Below are 19,556 nucleotides of genomic sequence, written 5' to 3'. Positions count from 1 at the left end.
GATAGACCGCTCGATCGTAAATGGAAGGGGGCGGCGGTTCCCCGTTCGTCACTGCGCCCAGCTGTCTCGCGCGTCCCCTGCTGCGGGTGGTCGGTCCGGGGAGCGGGGTAATGATGGAATCACGTTCTATATGATCCTCACAGCGTCTCTCCTCGGTCTGTCTCCTCTCTCTTGTGCCGTCGGTAGCCATGCAAGTTCTCCGGAATGTTCCTGGGTGCGCAAGTGGGGGGCATGAAAGTTCGATCTCCTGCGTTTTTTCTCCTTCTCCAATGTTATTCAAGGGTCCACCTCCGATCGTGCTCTGCAATTCTCTCTCCCCCCCAGGCTGATCATCCCAGATTGGCGGGGGGATCATTTTCTTCCATATGCAGGTGGATTGCCGTATCCAAAGGTCTCTCCCCTCTTCCTCCAACCGCCGTATCTTCTTTTATACTGGTCGCAACGCCTCGGGTGTCTATGGTGTCTGAATTTTGGATTTAGCTGTCTCCCCAACATAATTGGATCGGCAGTCCATACAATTAATCTTATAGACGGGGAGACAGCTAAACAGATCAAAACCAGGGTCCACGAGCATAGGTTAGCAGTGAAAAGGGGAGACCAACACTCCCAGATATGGGTACACATGGCGGAATTAGACCATAAATTCGATTTCAGTGAGGTTAGCGTATTGGCTAGTGACAACACCAAGGGGGGCCGCCTGCTTAAGGAGGCATGGCTCTCGGATGACAACTCCATCAATCGGCATGTGGACCTATGCCCGGCATATATGGCTTTAAGGTTGTGGAGCACAAATAACCAACGACAGCACCCCCGACGTCCCAATAACAACCCTAGTGACACTAAGGAGGAGGAACCAACTCCCCAGTTGACCCGAGACAGCCCGAATGAGGAAACACAATCGGAGAACACTCCTATTATGTCAATAACATTACCACAACCCCGAAGGATTAAAGAGGCTGTGGGAATCAAAATCCAAAATTCAGACACCATAGACACCCGAGGCGTTGCGACCAGTATAAAAGAAGATACGGCGGTTGGAGGAAGAGGGGAGAGACCTTTGGATACGGCAATCCACCTGCATATGGAAGAAAATGTGTTAGCCGACTCGGAAGGAAAGGAGAGATCCCCCCGCCAATCTGGGATGATCAGCCTGGGGGGGAGAGAATTGCAGAGCACGATCGGAGGTGGACCCTTGAATAACATTGGAGAAGGAGAAAAAACGCAGGAGATCGAACTTTCATGCCCCCCACTTGCGCACCCAGGAACATTCCGGAGAACTTGCATGGCTACCGACGGCACAAGAGAGAGGAGACAGACCGAGGAGAGACGCTGTGAGGATCATATAGAACGTGATTCCATCATTACCCCGCTCCCCGGACCGACCACCCGCAGCAGGGGACGCGCGAGACAGCTGGGCGCAGTGACGAACGGGGAACCGCCGCCCCCTTCCATTTACGATCGAGCGGTCTATCCTTTGGTTCCGGACCATCGACGAGCTACACCCACCTGGGAGGGGTCTGTGGGACTGTCTGAACGGCGCTTGCCCCAGGGGGAAGAGCGAGGACATGATTCCGCCGCTGCTCCCCCCGGACTGTCTGACTATGGTGCGGTGCGCGCGAGACGAACGGATGCAGGGGTGGATGGGGAGTTGCCGTCCTCCCCCCCCCTCCTCCGTGACTGAACGGCTCTTCCTCCAGCCCCAGACCAGCAGTAGATCACAGCCACCTCGAAAGGACCCACAGGTCCACCCAGATGACATTCATATAAGCAGTGAAAACACCAAAATTAAAAGAAAAACTTTTCATAAGAAGGACAATGGGACGAAGGAGGATCGCAAAACAAACATGGAATGTGTATTGCCACCTGACCCCGGGGGAGAAGGATTAAAACATAGAGACCATTGTAATTGCAGAGGCATCTGCCCATCCACCCTAGGACTGAGAGAAAGAAGGATGGAGGAGGATGAACATGCAATTAAAAGGAATAGAAAGGAACAGACCAGCCGTGCGCAGTCATCCCAATTAGGCCCGATGACGAGATTGAGGAGTCGTGCGCAGGCTTTGTTGCACCTATAAAAGTGACTCTCTCACCCCCTGGCGCACTAGCCCTGAGGATGCCGGCAGGTGATGGCGAAAGCTAGGCGCTTTTTATTAAATTTTATGGTTTTTATTACCCTGGTGATCATTTTATTTCTTACTATGAATATTCCCAGGGTTCATGTTTTTAAATTTCTTAAACGCATATATATATATATATATATATATATATATATATATATATATATTAAAATCAATAAATAGTCGATCACCAAGAGAATAAAAATATAAAAATATAAAAGATTTTATTTACTGAACCTAGCTTTCGTCAAGAGCTCTTGACATCATCAGGGTGTAAACGGTAGTTGTTGGGAAAGCTTATATGCAACCGCTAATTATTTGCACTCGGATATATATATATATATATATCCCAGCATGTAAGTGTTGATGTTTCTTTGTAAAGCAGGGGTCCACAATCCCTGGTCCGTGGACCAATATCGGGCCGCAGCATGCCAGCAATCAATCCTCACAAACAAGCAAAGCCCCATCCACAGGATGTAGGCAGTACAGAAAACCATGCCCCCTCCGGTCCGCAGAAAAACCTCTCTCCGTGTAACCGGTCCCTGGTGACCAAAAGGCTGGGGACCTCCGCTGTAAAGGATTCGGTCTCCAGAGTTCAATAGTTATGGAAAAATTTGCACTAAGATATTTACACATTAGATTAAGATTTAGTTTTATCATTCTTAATTCTTTTTTTAATAATAAGTTTATTAAGGTACATTAATTTAATTATATTTAAAAAGATAAATGCTAATGCAAACTAAAAGATAAAACAATAAAAAGAAAAAAGAACAGAAAAAATAAGATTATAGTAAAGAAAAAAACCCAAAGAAATGACTTCCCACTTGACCAGAAAAATATAATAAATTTTAATAACTTATTACTTCTCTTAAAATACAAGAAATGATCTTCCCATACCTTATCTCTTTTCCTTAAATCTCATTATTCACTCCTGATGAGCAAAAGTCCATTAAAGGTTTAATCAAATAAACCAATTTTATTTTCCTTCCTTTTGCTTTTAATAATTTTAATCTTTACAGCAATCCATTCAAATATTCTAGACCCTGATTTCTTTTCATTTTTTTTTCATTTCTTCTCTTTGTCCCCTTATTCCTTTTGCCAAAATCTTTCAAAACTTTTTAACAGGTCTCTTTTTAAAAAGAAATCCAATGTAGGAAAAATCCAAGTGACTCCTCTGGTTTGTTACTTGTGGGTACCTTTTAATTATTAAGATGTCAAAAGGTTTTATTTGTAAATTCAGTGTAACATTTTTTTCCACATCCTTCTTGTAGTTTGCCATTTTAAAATCCACATTAAAAATCAGTCACCATTTTGTTTGCTAGAACTTGTTCTCCTCCTATAAGATCTTTTACATCTATTTATAGCGGACATTCTTAAAATTAATTATGGAATCCATTGTTCACAAATATCTATTCAATGCATCCCATGTTAAAATATTTTGCTCAGTTCAGGATTAGCAAATTACATTTAACTGTTCTTCTCCTTTAGTTGTAATCTTCTGGTTCCTGTGGTGTCCAATCTTCAAAGTCTCATGCTATCATGTTTTGTTTTAAGAATTCAAAACTACGACATTTCCTCATGGGAAGGATTGTTATAATTAATGTCAAAATCTTATATCAAATCTATCTGGACCCTGAATATTTCTATAACTTTCCAAAATCAACACTCTAATCATCCCTTTGTTGTTTATTTTTTAAAAAACAATTTTTCTTAGTCCCTAAATACATACTTAAAACTTCTTTTACTAAGGATTGAAGGAAACCCACTCAGCAAGTGCCATAAAACTTGCTGCTCTGTAGGTTCTTAATATTTGAAAAGCAATTAAAAAGTAATTCCAGACGTGATTAAGAAATGAGGTTCCGTCAAACTTTGTTTCTACATAGCTACATGAACTTAATTGAAATCCTTCAACTCCCAACTGCTCAACTTGCAAGCTGACTGCAAATACTTTGATTCCTACAGTCTACTATCAAGGAGCAGCTGCCTGGAGATGCCCTCGTCTCACGAGCTCTCCTTTCTCCTGAGAGATTCCGCTGACTTGGATCCACCAGCTGATTGCCAGTCTCCATTGTAACACCATCCCCATTCCTTCAGGAATATTTAGGTCACCATGGCCCACTGAAGCTTGTGACTTTTGAAACCATTTTTCCACTACATTTTCTTTTCTTCTACTAACTAACTTTTGCCTTTATTTACTTATTTATATTTGGAGTGAAGCCATATTTTGTGCTTGTGGAAGTTTATATTATAGCAAATCATCTGCCATGTCCTTAGACTTTATTAACATAGTCCTTATATGATGTGTCTTCTTGGATTCAGCATTCAAGCTAATTAGGCTTTTATATGTTATTTGAGGTGTTTTGCTTTTAGTATATTCAGTATTAATCTAGCTGGAATAATCAAATGATTTTTTTTTACTCCAGAATTTATTGTAGCAAGATAATTCAATCTATAAATGTACTTTATGTGTATTTTAAAACTGGGTTTGGAAACAGCCTCACCTGGTAGAAAAGGCTGGTTAGGAAAGAAGATTAAGAAATCTTATCAATGTATGTTTATATATATTTAACTTAAGAATATATGAAATTCATCTTTTATCAGGCATGTTTAACGCATTTTATAAATATCACAATCTTAATAAAGGTATAAACTTTCCAAATCTAAAGGGTTAGGAGTGGGTGATTCCGTATTGTGTTGGTTGTCCTCCTTACTCCGGGACTAGTTTCAGTTTTGATTGGGAAAAATAGGTTTCTGCCCTTTGTCCCTGCTTTACAGAATTCTCCAGGATTCGGTACTTAGATTATTCTCATTTAACATCTGCATGAAATTACTGGATGAGGGATCCATTGCAAGGGGGATGACGTATCATTACTGTAGTATGCTTATGAAACCCAGGTGTATACCTAGCTATAGATCTCTGTCCCTGGTGAATCAAATGATGTGGTTGATGTGCTAACTCCTGGTATCTGAAGACTGTGAAGGTTTGGATGGGGAATCATAAGCTTCAGCGCAACCCCGACTAGATTTTGAATTTCCGGGTTTTTCAGCTCTTAACATCTTTAGTTCTGGGTGGGGTTGCACTGCCCCAACTGGGCCCTATGTACAATTTGGGGGTCCCTCTGGACTTACGATTCCTGTTTGAAGAGCAAGCAACCAGGAGGGCCCTTGTACAACTTTTTGTAGTAACCAGTTGCACCCATTTCTAGATCACAACGTTTTATTTTCAGTCACTAATGCTCTGATTATCTTCCAAATAGATTACTATTATATGTTGTTCATGGAGCTGCCCTTGAAGAGCGCTTGGAAGTTGCTTTAAAATGCAGCACTTAGTTACTATAAGTAGTAAATTTTGCTTAATCAGCACATACTGTACCTTTACTCCACAAGCTGTCTTGGTTGCCAGTATGCTTCTGGCAACTGGAACTTTTTTCAATTGAAAGTACTGGTAATAACCCATAAAGCCCATGACATGTGGCACGGTTATTTGGTGGACTACTTCTCTTCAGTTACATCTACCCATCCCATCAGGACTGACAGAAGAGGCATCTTCTGGGTTTCATCTATTAAGAAGTGCCATCTGATGGGACCCAGGAGGAGGGTCCCATCAGTATCCACAACAGTATCTGCCTTTTGGAACATCCTCTTGTAGGTTAGATTAGCCCTGATCCTACTTGTCTAATGGTTCTGAAGATGTGGTTTTCTCATTGTGTCATTTTTTTCTTCATAAACGATGAATATGAATGTGTTATGACCATTTAATATAGCACCCCAAAAATGCACTGCATATTGTTGTAATCTATGATTGCCTTCAGCAGTAAAGTGCAGTTGGGAGAAGTTATTGCCGTTTCCCTTGTTTTGTTACAAACATGACAAGACTTATTTTTAGGAACTAGGTAAGTCAATGAACAATGAACAATCTGAAACTTTATGAAAAACTCAGTGGGTTTAAGATTTTTGGGATTCCTGGCTTAAAGAATTACAAGTCAGAGTTTCTGATAAAAACTCGTTATGTAAACAAGACTGATTAATTGATTGTTATTATAGATTACCAATGTATCAGCACCAAGATGAAGATAAGTCAGTATAAAGACCATGGATTGTAAATAAAGTAAAAGAAATTTTTTAAAAGTGTTTGAAAATTGTCTATGCAGATCTGACCAAATTTGACTGCTTTTTTGTTTTTAAAAAATCCTGTAGCTATCGCTAACAGTGTTCCATTGCAAAAAACCAAACATGTCATCTTTCAGGGTTGTATGAAAAATTCTTCCTTGTTCCCTGAATCAGAAATTCACAATTCTTGATATCTTGTTAGTTTCCAAATAGTGGGGATATAGCCAAGTAGAACCTAAGTATCTTTGAGATACAGGGATTAATCCAGAGTCATATCAGCAATCCTGTTGAATTTGCCCCAAATACAACAATAACAGGATAAGATCAAAGCAAACAATGCAAGCTGAAGTCAAAAACCTGTCAAAAACTATGACAGCAAAGACATTTGTGGGTATTTGTGAGCTTTTGTTTTATGGGATACCTTGCTTTCCAAATAAGTGTAGCTCTTATTTTTAAAGCTTTCTGTAGTCCTGTCAAAAGATGGCTTTTCTGGTAGGCCGATGAAAATTAGCTAATCTGAGTGGGATGAGTACCAGAAATTGAAAGTGTGAGATAAAAGTTTAACATTGATTACACATTTAATATTATTACAAAAATGCTGGATTCTTATTCCTATTTTATAGTATGCTATTTAATATCTTTTTGGATTAAAGTGGCATAAAAATCTTAAATACACAAATAACGGGGTGATAGAAGTCAACCCTTACTGAACATTTTCTAAAATATCAAATATATAAAAGTATGTTTCTATAGTATTAATCACATGTTAAAATCAGAAAGCAAATTTCACCTTGTTTATGTAGCCTTCCTTTGGTTTTCCAGAACATGGAATTAATGTTTCTTGTTCCATAAATTTATATACTTATAACTTATAAATAAATAATACTATCTTTCTATAAAAAGTATTACTGGCCTAGGAACCCAAAATTAATACCTCTAACTTCGGAAGCACAGTAGATTCTGGATTAAATCAATCAAACATAAGCAGGGCTTTTTTTCTCATAGAACACCCAGAAAAGAGTTCCGGCACCTTTTTTGGATGGAACCTTATAGGGTAGGCAAGGCAGGTTGTATGACGTGTGTGAGTTCTGGCACTTTTTTTTTTTTTTTTTTTAGAAAAAAAGCACTGAATGTAAGATACTTGAATAAACTACCAAGAAGCATCCCAGGATCAATAAATTCCTTTATTACTATTTTACTATACTCTCATCTATATTTGGAAGAAAATATCACTTCCACATATTTTGCAAAGGTGGTTTGATGAAGAGATTTAGTCAATATAGGTCAGAACAATTCTACATTCCTGACTGCATTGTATCTAGCTCATTGTTTCTCAATCTCAGCAACTTTAAGATGTGTGGACTCCCTACTCCCAGAATTCCCTAGTCACCATGGAGCTGGAGTCCACAGATTTTTAAGTTGCTGAAGTTAAGAAACACTGAGCTAACTGGAATCAGCTCTGCCATCATTTGGCTCTAATGTGACATCATACTAGGTTGCAACAATGCATGTCATCTAGGATCAAATGTGATGTGAAAAAAATATTTATTTTTAATTCTGTAAAATTGGCTGACACCAGCTTGCCAAAGATATATTTCATTTCATAGAAGTCCATTTATTTCAGTGTTATTGCATTGATTAGATAGAACTCATTAACGAACAACGCATAAACATTCTGGGATAAACATTGTGTTCCATTTGCTGTTTATAGCTAAAAGAATGCTAAGTATGAATATCAAGATGGAGAGGAAGTGGCATAATAAACCATTTAAAGTAAGTTTTCTGGATTAGTAATATAACAAAATGAAATCATGCTATGAATGATGTAGTAATTTATGATTGTGTCTGAGGAATACAATTTTGTACAAACCTATTGTGTTGTGAATTTCCCATAAGTTTTACAAGAGATTATTTACATTTGTTTTCCTATTATGACTACTTTTGCCAGATTCAGGTCCTTATCATTTAATTGGGAAGAATAAGGAAGAAGGGTCTGCCAAGTCAAGATAACATATATCCTCTACACTACACTTTGAGAAGCCAAATATTTGTTTTATACTTGTGAATATAGTTTTTCTCTTTTCTGGTTTAAGAAGAATGAATTTGTTTAAAAGGTAGAAGCCTGTAAACAATATTTATTAACATTTCCCCAGAACTCAAAAGCTGTATGTAATTAATTAACCAGGGACTCATCACCACATTTCCTAATTGTGGCATAAACATATCTTCGTAACCATTTTTTGTTTCATGACCTCATGGCCTTTGCCTTATCTTAACCCCAGACCACAGTTGAGGCAGCTTAGTCATCTTGGCTGTTCCATTTTTAAAGTAATATTTTCTGTTTTCTGACACAATTGTTGCTTCATGAGTAAAGTGGGTGCTAACGAAGGCAAGGGTAAGATCTGTCTTATTTATTTATTTATTTATGAGACTTATATACCGCTTTAAGTGCAAGCACTCTCTAAGCGGTGTACACCAGTAAGCAATGTATATATATATATTTACATTGCCCCCAACAATCTGGGTCCTCATTTTACCTACTTCGGAAGGATGGAAGGCTGAGTCAACCTTGAGCCGGTGAGATTTGAACCGCTGACCTGCTGAACACAGTCAGCTAAAGTGGCCTGCAGTCTGCACTCTAACTGCTGCGCCACCTCGGTTCTTCCTTTTCTGCTGTTGTGGGCACACCATCTCTCTGAAACACAAGATCTAATGCTTTCATTAAAATGACTAAAGTATCAACTTCTGGACAATTGCTTTCTTTTACATTGCTCTTGTCCTGTTGATAACATTACTCATTTAGGTAGTGAGTAATTTATACCCAAACTTTCCAGTTTTCCTCAACAACTTGGTTATAACATTATTTTAACAATATGCCTCATAAAATGATGAAGTAACTTAGAAGGCCCTATATTATTTTGAATGCGGCCACCAGAAGGCTAGCCATGACACAATGATGGCAGATGTTACCCTAATTGTATAACTATGAGGTAGGTCCTTATGATGGCTATAATTCATGTTCTGTTGGATTCAATCCTTATTGTCCTCTAGCAGTGCTCTAGGCATTTTCACATCTCATTCCTCTCAGCTTCTTTGTAAATCACAGGGAGTTTCAAAATCCACAGAAGAAGAGAGGTTGTATGGACATGATCTGATCCAGGTTCCCCACTGCATTCTCCTTCCAGGAAACAATCTAGGCATTAGTCAGGCCATGCAGCAGACCCCTAGCTCCTCCTGGAATAGGTTCCTGTAGTCACCTGGGGCAGACTAATCAAATAGGTCTCTGCAGAAAAGGTCTGTTAACTTGGTAGAGCACTGAGACCTGAAGGTGACAATAGTGTATGGTGCTAATCTTCTCTTATCTCTTACCACCTTTGTAATGGAGTCTGTCCACCTTGCTGCTGATTGTCATCTTCTCTTTCTTTTTAGCTTTCCCAGCATTACAGACTTTTCAAGTGTGTCAGGCCTTCACATAATATTAACTAAACATCTTGGAATGCATTCAAGAGCTTTATTCATGGATCCACCATTGTCATTATTTCAGCAGAAAAATAGACTTACAGATTTTAATCTTGCATAGCTGTAAAATTTGTTGAAGACTCATTTTTGTCTTATGCTAAACCCTCCACAGATGAATTATATCAAGTCTTTTGTTAGCAATGAAGGTTAAATTGGCACTGCTGCTTTCAGAACAATTTGAATATTCTGTGCAATTCATTAATCAGAACTAGTGGAAGTCAGGAGAGAAAGCTGTAAATCTATTGCATCACTGATTGAAACAATAAAAAATAATACACATTTATATCTGGAAACCATGATAATGATGGTTGGTTAAATAGTGATAATTATTTAATTCCATTTTAAATTTTTATTTTCAGTTATATAAATTGGAGACATCTTTAACTGTTAGCCCTTTGAGGTAGATCAGACTAGGAAACCAATGCCACTTTAAGTCAGAACTTCTTTTATTATATAATAGCAGAATCTTGTAAGTGTGTATGCATTTCCATTCTCCTACCCTTTATCTCTATGTGAACGAGATTTTTGCCTCAGACTTATACCCCTTTTATCAAGGCAATTTTCTTTGTCCTCTGCATCAGCTGACAAGCAAAGTATTAATTTGAGGAGAGAATTCAAATAGTAAAGAGTATCCACCTGTCTGTTTTTTTTAATCTACCTACTTATCTATCTGTCTGTCTGTCTGTCTATCTATTATGTATATATCTATACCTAATGCAAGAAACTAGGATTTATAATTTATATGCACTCTATAAAATACGTGGTTTTATATATTTCTTGAAATCTATAACAGAATATTGAAAAATATGCCTGTGTATAGATAACACTTTCAGTAGATACAACCTGATGATTAAATCTTCCACTGAGTCTCTGATGTAGGATGAATGTAATTAAAATGAATATTACATTGAGACTAATGTATATTTTAAGAGCGATTCCAACATTAATCCCTAATAGATACTTTACAAAGGTAGACAAACTAATGAAACAATTTATGGTGAGCCCAAACCCCTGAATTATCTGTGACCAAACTGAGATTGCCTTATGCTGAAGAGAGCTTTAATCTGCCAGGTTTTCAATTTGGGCTTTTAATTTAATAACTTTATTTTTTGGCATGAGAACTGTTCTGATTATCACCATCTTTGGGCCTATTTGAAGAGTAAACCTGTACATTTTAGAAAGCAAGGAAAGTAAACATAGATTTTCATTTCAAGTCTTGAAAGCTGCTAGACAATATTTGCTCATTAATAGGCAAGCAGTTAGGATTTAATCCAGAAACCACAAGAAATTGACATTACAGTAATTTTAAAGCCTTAAAAATCTCTGCTGCTCAGGTTTGAAAATACCAGGATGCATCCTAAACAACATGTCTGGAATATTGATTTCCAATCAGTGTAGCATCCAGTCCATGGGTTTTTTTTTTTCAATTTTTTCCCCAGTCATGTTGGATGCACTACTCTCTGCAGATCTGTGGGGGCACTATAAAAACATTCCTCTAAATCAGCATATATACCTATTTATGGCTCTGCGGAGTCTCTGAGCCACCTGTTCTTTTGTTGTTGTTTTTGTAAGGAATCTTGAATGAAATTCATGTGTCCCATTCTAAAGAGACTCCCAGCAGAGGATACAATGCTTTTTTGTTGCTGCTTCTGTCTGAATGATGTGCCCAGTTCTATTCTTCTATATGTTTCATTCATCCTTCTTACAACTGATGACCAATGCTGATCTTGATGATCAGCACTATTATTTATATTATTACATTTTTATTATATTTTGATTTATTTTTTATTCATATCCACAGATTTAGGTCTATAGTATATATATAGATTTGATACACATATTTGATGTATATTGTATTTTCTAATTCAAAAGTCAAATAAAAGAAGAGAAAGAAGGAAAGGAAAAGAAGAGGTAGAAATATCCAAATGTCAAAATAGCAAAAAAAGGATGCTATACTGGAACACTTGGGCCCAACAAGGAATCATCATTGATCATTGTAGCCATTATCTAGCCACTGCAGGATGAAGGCCAACCAATGCAATCTTGAGCTTTCTTTTGTAAATTGGGCCTGCAATACTTGCTGATGTTGTCGTTCCATCTTGTTTTAGGTACGATATACAACAGTGGTGGCGAACCTATGGCACGGGTGTCAGAGGTGGCATGTAGAACCCTCTCTGTGGGCACGCGCACCGTCGCCCTAGTCCTAGGCCTTCAGCTGGATTTTATAAAACCTTTTCACTTTAGGCCTCTGCTGCTGTGTGCAAAAAAAAAAAAAAAAAGATTCAATCAATCAGTCAATTTCAACTTCTCGTGGGAAAAAAAGAGATCTTGCAAAGTTGGAATTGATTGATTGAACTTTTTAGTCCCACCCAGTCTGCCCACCCAATGGGCCACACTCACCCAATTGGCCATACCCAGCCAATGGGCACACCCACCCGACACCCAACGATGCATAAGTGGGTTTTGGGTTGCAGTTTGGGCACTCGGTCTCTAAAAGGTTCATCATCACTGACATACAATGTCATCAAGAGAGTAAAAGAATTGAAATGGAAATGGGCTGGTCAGTCACACAGCAAGAAGAACTGATGGCAGGTGGACTAAGTCATAGAATGAATTCCACTTGATATAAAGCATCCACAAAAGACACCTAAAACAAGATGGAAACAAGGAATAAACACCTTAAATCTATTGATTTATAATAGTTGTTTTAAAACACTGAGAAACTGAATTTTGAATTTCGCAATATATGTAGGTGAAACATGCATTGAGAAAACAGTATAACACAGATCTTTTAGCAGCCCAAAAAGTACCTGCAATTGTAATGTTTTTTAAGAGATGAAGCAAAACCAAAAATTAAGTTTCCTATGAAATTTAAAAATAGAATGAATGTTCTATCTTGGAATATCAATGGATCCAAGTTTTTTAAAAAATATTTCTTATAATTTAATATATTATAAAATATTATTAAGTAGCTATTAGGCCCCTCAAAGAAAAGGTAACAATTCAAATACAGTATTTTGCTGGCATTATAAAAAATTAGGGACTAAGTTATTATTTGGTCTTATATATTCATAACTCCCCTTTGATTTCAAATTGTAAGATATAAATACAATTTTGAAAAGAAATGTAGCTTAAGATTTAATGGGAGGTTAAATTATATTCTCAGTATATTGAATGTGTCATTGTATAAAGAATTTTGACTTTGCTGAGGAGAATCTTACATCAATCAATGGAAACTTATTCTGCAATTTTCAGAATTGAGATAATTATCTGTTTTAGAAAATCTTTGTATTAAAATAAGATGAAGCAATATGTTTCTCTATAATCTCACTTTAATGCAAATTTATGATTATTATTTATTAAATTGATATGCCACCCAACTTCCAAAAACACTTAACAATTACAAATAAAAACATAAGGAGCAAGAAAAATACAACAATACATCAAAAAGAAGAGTAAAGACGGCAAGCATTAAAAAAAACTGGATTGGAACAAAATAAAACACACACACAATACAAAGGAGGCTTCATTCACCCTTAACAAAGGCTTGGGCAAAGAGCCAGGTGTACAAGGTCCTTCAAAACACCAGCAGAGATTGAAGTCATTCCATACTGATAGAAATATAACAAATATAACAAAAAAAGCTTCTTTCAACATGTAAAAAACAAGAAAAAAGTGAAGGAAACGATTGGTCCATTAGTGGGTGGAAGTGGCAAGAAGGTGACAAACAACAGGGAGAAAGCAGAACTATTTAACTCGTGTTTTGCATCTGTCTTTACACAAAGGGAAAAAACAGACCAACCTATCAAAAATAGTGCCATAAAAAACAAAACAGAAACACAAGTTAAGATAGGCAAGAAAATGGTTAGGGAGCACCTGTCCAGCCTAGATGAGTTCAAATCGCCAGGACCAGATGGATTACACCCCAGAGTTCTCAAGGAACTGGCAGATGTAATATCGGAGCCACTGAACTATATTTTTCAAAGATCTTGGAACACAGGGGAACTACCAGAGGACTGGAAAAGAGCTGATGTAGTTCCCATCCTCAAAAAAGGAAAAAAAATGGATCCAGGAAATTACAGACCTATCAGCCTGACCTCAATACCTGGGAAGATCCTGGAAAAGATAATCAAACAACGAATCAACGAACACCTAGAGGCAAACAAAGTCATTACTAAAAGCCAACATGGGTTTGTCAAAAATAGATCATGCCAGACAAATCTTATTGCATTCTTTGACCAAGTGACAAAATTAGTGGATCAGAGGAATGCTGTGGACATAATTTACTTGGACTTCAGTAAGGCATTTGATAAAGTAGATCACAACCTACTACTTGACAAGATAGAAAAATGTGGGTAGACAGAACCACCACCAGATGGATCCGTAGCTGGCTGACCGGCCGTACTCAGCGAGTGGTCCTCAATGGAACTGCATCTATATGGAGGGAAGTGTGTAGTGGGGTGCCCCAGGGCTCTGTTCTGGGCCCAGTACTCTTCAACATCTTCATCAACGATTTGGATGAAGGGATAGATGGGGAACTCATCAAATTTGCAGACGACACCAAGCTGGCAGGAATAGCCAACACTCCAGAAGACAGGCTTCAGATACAGAAGGATCTGGACAGACTTGAACACTGGGCACTAACTAACAAAATGAAATTCAATGGTGAAAAAAGCAAGGTTCTACATTTAGGCAAGAAAAACCAAATGCACAAGTACAGCATAGGTGGCACCATGCTCAATAGTAGTAACTGTGAGAGGGACCTCGGAGTCCTAGTAGACAATCACTTAAATATGAGCCAGCAGTGTGCTGCAGCTGCCAAAAAGGCCAACACAGTGCTAGGCTGCATTAACAGAGGGATAGAATCAAGATCACGTGAAGTATTAATACCACTCTTCAATGCCTTGGTAAGGCCACACTTGGAATACTGCATCCAGTTTTGGTCACCACGATGTAAAAAAGATGTTGAGACTCTAGAAAGAGTACAGAGAAGAGCAACAAAGATGATTAGGGGACTGGAGGCTAAAACATATAAGGAACGGTTGCTAGAATTGGGTATGTCTAGTTTAACGAAGAGAAGGACAAGGGGGGACATGATAGCAGTGTTCCAATATCTCAGGGGCTGCCATAAAGAAGAGGGAATTAAGCTATTCTCCAAAGCACCTGAAGGCAGGACAAGAAGCAACGGGTGGAAACTAATCAAGGAGAGAAGCAACCTAGAACTAAGGAGAAACTTCCTGACAGTGAGAACAATTAATCAGTGGAACAGCCTGCCTCCAGAAGCAGTAAATGCTCCAACACTGGAAGTTTTTAAGAAGAGACTGGACAGCCATTTGTCCAAAATGGTGTAGGGTTTCCTGCCCGAGCAGGGGGTTGGACTAGATGACCTCCAAGGTCCCTTCCAACTTTACTATTATTATTATTATTAAATGAATATTGCATGTTTTTTTTCCTGTTATGTTTAGTTTATTTAATCATTGTAGTGCATGCAGGTATTTGTAGTGTATAACCACTACTTTTTTTGCTAGTGTTATAGTTGTTTGTATTTAATTATGAAAGCTTTGTTGTATGCATCATAGTGCAAGAGTCTCCCCTTTTGTGCAGGTATGCAACATCATAGTACAAAAGGAGTAGAACTTAAGTTGTCATGCCACAATGCTATTTCATCACTGAGCCACCCTTTGGACTCATCTGCCCTCTTCCACCAGTCATGGGAATTGCTATTCTGACATTTGCTGCTGGAAATGGTGATGACGCACTGATTAGAATGCAGTATAACAATTCAATTCTCACCGATTCAAGGTTGATTCAGCCTTCCATCCTTCGGTAAAATGAGGACCCAGATTGTTGGGGGCAATATGCTGACTCTGTAAACACCTTAGACAAGGCTGCAAAGCATTGTGAAGTGGTATATAAGTGTAAGTGCTATTGCTATCGCTATCTGGCTTCTCACTTCATGCCTGATTGTGAGCTTGCACAGCCTCTTTACAAATAAAGGACTGTCATCTTTTGTATAGCAACATTTTATATTAGGGTTTTTTTAAACTGTAAAGTTGAGAGGTAACTAGCATGCCAACTGGGCTCCTTTTTTAGTTATTAGGTTGATTGAAAATACAATATATATATTATTACTTTTTTATTGAAATGCATGATGGTGTTGGAGGGCAGATTAGGATAGGAACTGATGCACACACACAGAGAACCAAAAGAACAATTAAAGTGTTGTTTATTCTTTGGATAACTGCTGTAGTTTGAATGTACAAGTGAGTGCAAAAATAAAGAAATGGTTCCTTTAACAGCAAAAGTGAAGTCCTAGAGAAAATTTTAGTGATTCTTACAAACTGCACTTCTTTCCCACCTCCTTTCTCCACCTGCTTATCTAAAGTGTTAGCTTTGGAATGCTAATTGCTTTCCTTCGCTTTACTCTATTGAAAGCAAAAAAAACGAAAGAGACTGTGCCTGTTCCCCCTGTACTCAAGCTTTCTCTGGCTCCAGCATCTGAATCAATTGGGTTTTTGTAGGGGAGCAAGAAGATGAAGAAAATAGGAAGTAGCTGTTAGGAAAATATGAATATAGCCCAAGAAAACAAGAAGACACGAGAAAGAAACTCAAAACTGCCCCACTTTGACTGTCTTTGATATAAGGGAGAGGAAAGAGAAATGCTGTTAGGCTTTCAAGATTATTTTATTATAACCTATACTAATAAAGCAGAGTTCTATAGTATTTCTTGTGGTATTTGTTTTCCTGACCTGGGCTATTTTAAAGGACTGAAAGTTTTGCATTGCAATTGGTACTCAGTCTAAGCCTGCCTTTCCTAACGTAATTTTGGTTCTGTTTCTCCTCGACTGCTACAGGTTTCTTTTTCCTTTGGGCTCCTCTACCATGAATTCCATGGTTTTTCTGGCTTTCTGGTCATCTTTCTCCTTCTCTGTCATCATTGGGTGCTTCTCTCCCTGGCAGCATTTATTTATTTTATTTATTTACAAATATTTATATGCCGCCCAATCCCAAAGGACTCAGGGCGGCGTACAAGGTTAAAAACAGTCATAAAAGAATAAAATAATCCAGTCATACCGCGAGTCCGATCATATCCCGGCCCCCCAGGGACATCAGCCCCAGGCCTGCCGGAACAGGAGAGTTTTAACGGCTTTCTTAAAGGCCGGCAGGGTGGGAGTAGTTCAAACCTCGGGGGGAAGTTGATTCCACCAGGTCGGAGCCACCACAGAAAAGGCCCTTCCCCGAGGGCCCGCCAGCCGACATTGTCTGGCCGACGGGACCTGAAGGAGGCCCAATCTATGGGACCTCACCGGTCTCTGGGAGCTGTGTGGCAGAATGCGGTCCTGTAAGTAACCTGGCCCTATGCCATGAAGGGCTTTGAAGGTGATAACCAACACCTTGAATTGCGTCCGGAGACCCACAGGAAGCCAGTGCAGCTCGCGGAGGATAGGTGACACATGGGCGTACCTGCAGAACTGAAAAAAAGCCCCTTCTTGATTTTCTTCTTTGCCTTACATAGACTACGCTAACTTATGTACCAATTTCAGGGGCTCCTAGAAGAGTTTTGAGGATTTTTTTTTTCTTCCTGCCTCCATACCTTTATATTTGCACTTGATCGTTAGAATTCTCTGGAAAAAAAATCTTTCACCTGAATATGTATACATTTTTCAAAGAACAATCTAGTTCTCAAATATGGCAACATACTCTGCACAGACGACCAGTGGATCCCATGTGCTCTTGCATGAAACTATTCTTTATGTAAAACTTTGGCTTAATTTTAGCACTGAATTGGTTGGATGACCTAATTAAGGCAGGTTCTTGAAAAGCTAGTTAAATTGGGAGTGAGCAAAACAGGCTTTTAGTAGTCTCATTCAGATTTGAGCCTCTCTTTTTTAGTTCATCTTCTTGGTATTTGCATTTTGGGCTCTTGCAAAATTGTATCTGACCTTCCACTTTGTTTAGCATTTGTCTGAAATACTTCTGGATATTTGAAATCCAGTTGCGTTGGTATGTTGATAACATACAGCCCTGTCTCTTCTTTTTCATATGAAGTGGATGATGTGACAGAAATGCTAAATTTCTAGTTTTTTCCAGACATGCATATCTTTGTTTTTATTGTTTTATTGCTTTCTTACTTTTAAAGCTGTAGAATCTACAGAGTCTTGTGGAGTCAGGCAACCTCTAAATATATGTATGTATGAATCAATCAGATCAATTAGTAGTCATCTGTTTAGATTAATAGTGTTGAAACTCTTTTATAAGGAGTTTCAAAAACAGGTCTGTAGTTTGAAGTTGTTAATTGTTCCAGTCTTGTTTTACAAAAACAAGTATTTTCTGTGACTCAGAATGGTTTTTACAATTCACAGAAGTGCAGCAACTATCGTATCTACATCAGGGGTGTCAAATTCCCGGCCTACGGGCTGGATGCATCACGATGAAACCGTGCCCACCCCATTGACGGCAAATGGGAAAAAGCTCAGATACGTTGCGTGACGTCACATGACATCGCGAGTTGACATGTCTGATCTACATGAAGAAAGAGCATGATCCCTGTTCCAGTTTAATGATTCCTGCCTTAATTAGAAATTTCAGTGTCTTTGAAAGCAATCCAAAATTTGGCTGGCAGAACATAACTTGAAAATGGATATTGGTAGTCCTTGACTTACAGCCATTTTTTAATGACTATTTGAAGTTACATTGGCATTAAAAAGTAGCTTATGACCGTTTTTCATATCACCATTGCAGCATCCCCATGGTCATGTGATCAAAATTCAGACACTTGGCAATTGGCTCATATTTATGATAGTTGCAGTGTCCCGGGGTCATGTGATCATCTTTTGTGACCTTGTGACAAGCAAAGTCAATGGGGAAGCCAGATTCACTTTACACCATGTTACTAACTTAACAACTGCAGTGGTTCACTTAACAACTGTGTAAGAAAGGTCATGAAATGGAACAAAATCCACTTAACAACTGTCTTGCTTAGCAATGGAAATTTGGGGCTCAATTGTGGTTGTGGTCGAGAACTACGGATATTATGATCAGTTGTCTCATCTGAGTTGTATCATCTTTTCTATTCTCAGTTTGTTTCCAGGCTCAGTTTGTGACTAATTGTGACTGATTATGACTAATAAAACCATTCACAGAGTCACAATATCTGAAGAACCCAAAGACTATACAGTAGATTCTTCTATGAGCTGTCTGTTCTTCGGATCTTCTTCAGAAGTGCTTCTTTTTTGTATTTTTACATGTGAAGTGTTGGTAACTGGTCATGAATCGGTCCTTCCAAAAGTTGTGTGCCACTTCTCCCTAAATATGTGCTTACAGCATATTTGTGCTATTTTATACTTTTGGTTTTTTAAAAAACATAGTAAGTTTCATTTACATTTTTAACTTGTGCTATTTTTGTAGTCTGTTTTTAAACATATAATTGCATTTTTGCAGCTACAATTTCTTTTAGTGATGTTGTTTTGTCATATATTACTTGAAGTGTCTAGACTACAGAGAAATGCACATATTTAAAAGATGATAATGATAATCAAAATAATTGTATTATGTACATTTTTATTACATAATTTAACAGTATTGGTAAAATTAAGTTATTCCTTTTGACATGTGAATGACATCACAGATTAAATACGTAATATGAAATATGTATCCTGTAGACTTGTGTAGTTCAAAAGAAATAGTCTATCCATTTAAATTATGGGTAATTGAGGGATAAGAATTGGAGCTTTATATAACAGAATAATATAACAGAATTGAAAGGGACCTTGGAGGTCTTCTAGTCCAACTTCCTGCTCAAGCAGGCAA

The 19,556-nt window shown here is 38.2% G+C and overlaps 1 protein-coding gene across 2 annotated transcripts in view; it reads left to right on the top strand.

Moving 5' to 3' along the window:
* LOC120302828 (E3 ubiquitin-protein ligase SH3RF3-like) overlaps positions 1-19,556 on the top strand; it is a 176,618-nt gene that overhangs the window by 7,970 nt on the left and 149,092 nt on the right. The gene's annotated exons all lie outside the window — the stretch shown is intronic.

This window comes from Crotalus tigris, unplaced genomic scaffold (assembly GCF_016545835.1).
Source record: "Crotalus tigris isolate CLP2741 ecotype Arizona unplaced genomic scaffold, ASM1654583v1 scf7180000024438.1716836, whole genome shotgun sequence".
Taxonomy (NCBI): Eukaryota; Metazoa; Chordata; class Lepidosauria; order Squamata; family Viperidae; genus Crotalus; species Crotalus tigris.
The sequence above is the reverse complement of the archived record's forward strand: the minus strand, read 5'-3'. Positions and strand labels throughout refer to the sequence as shown.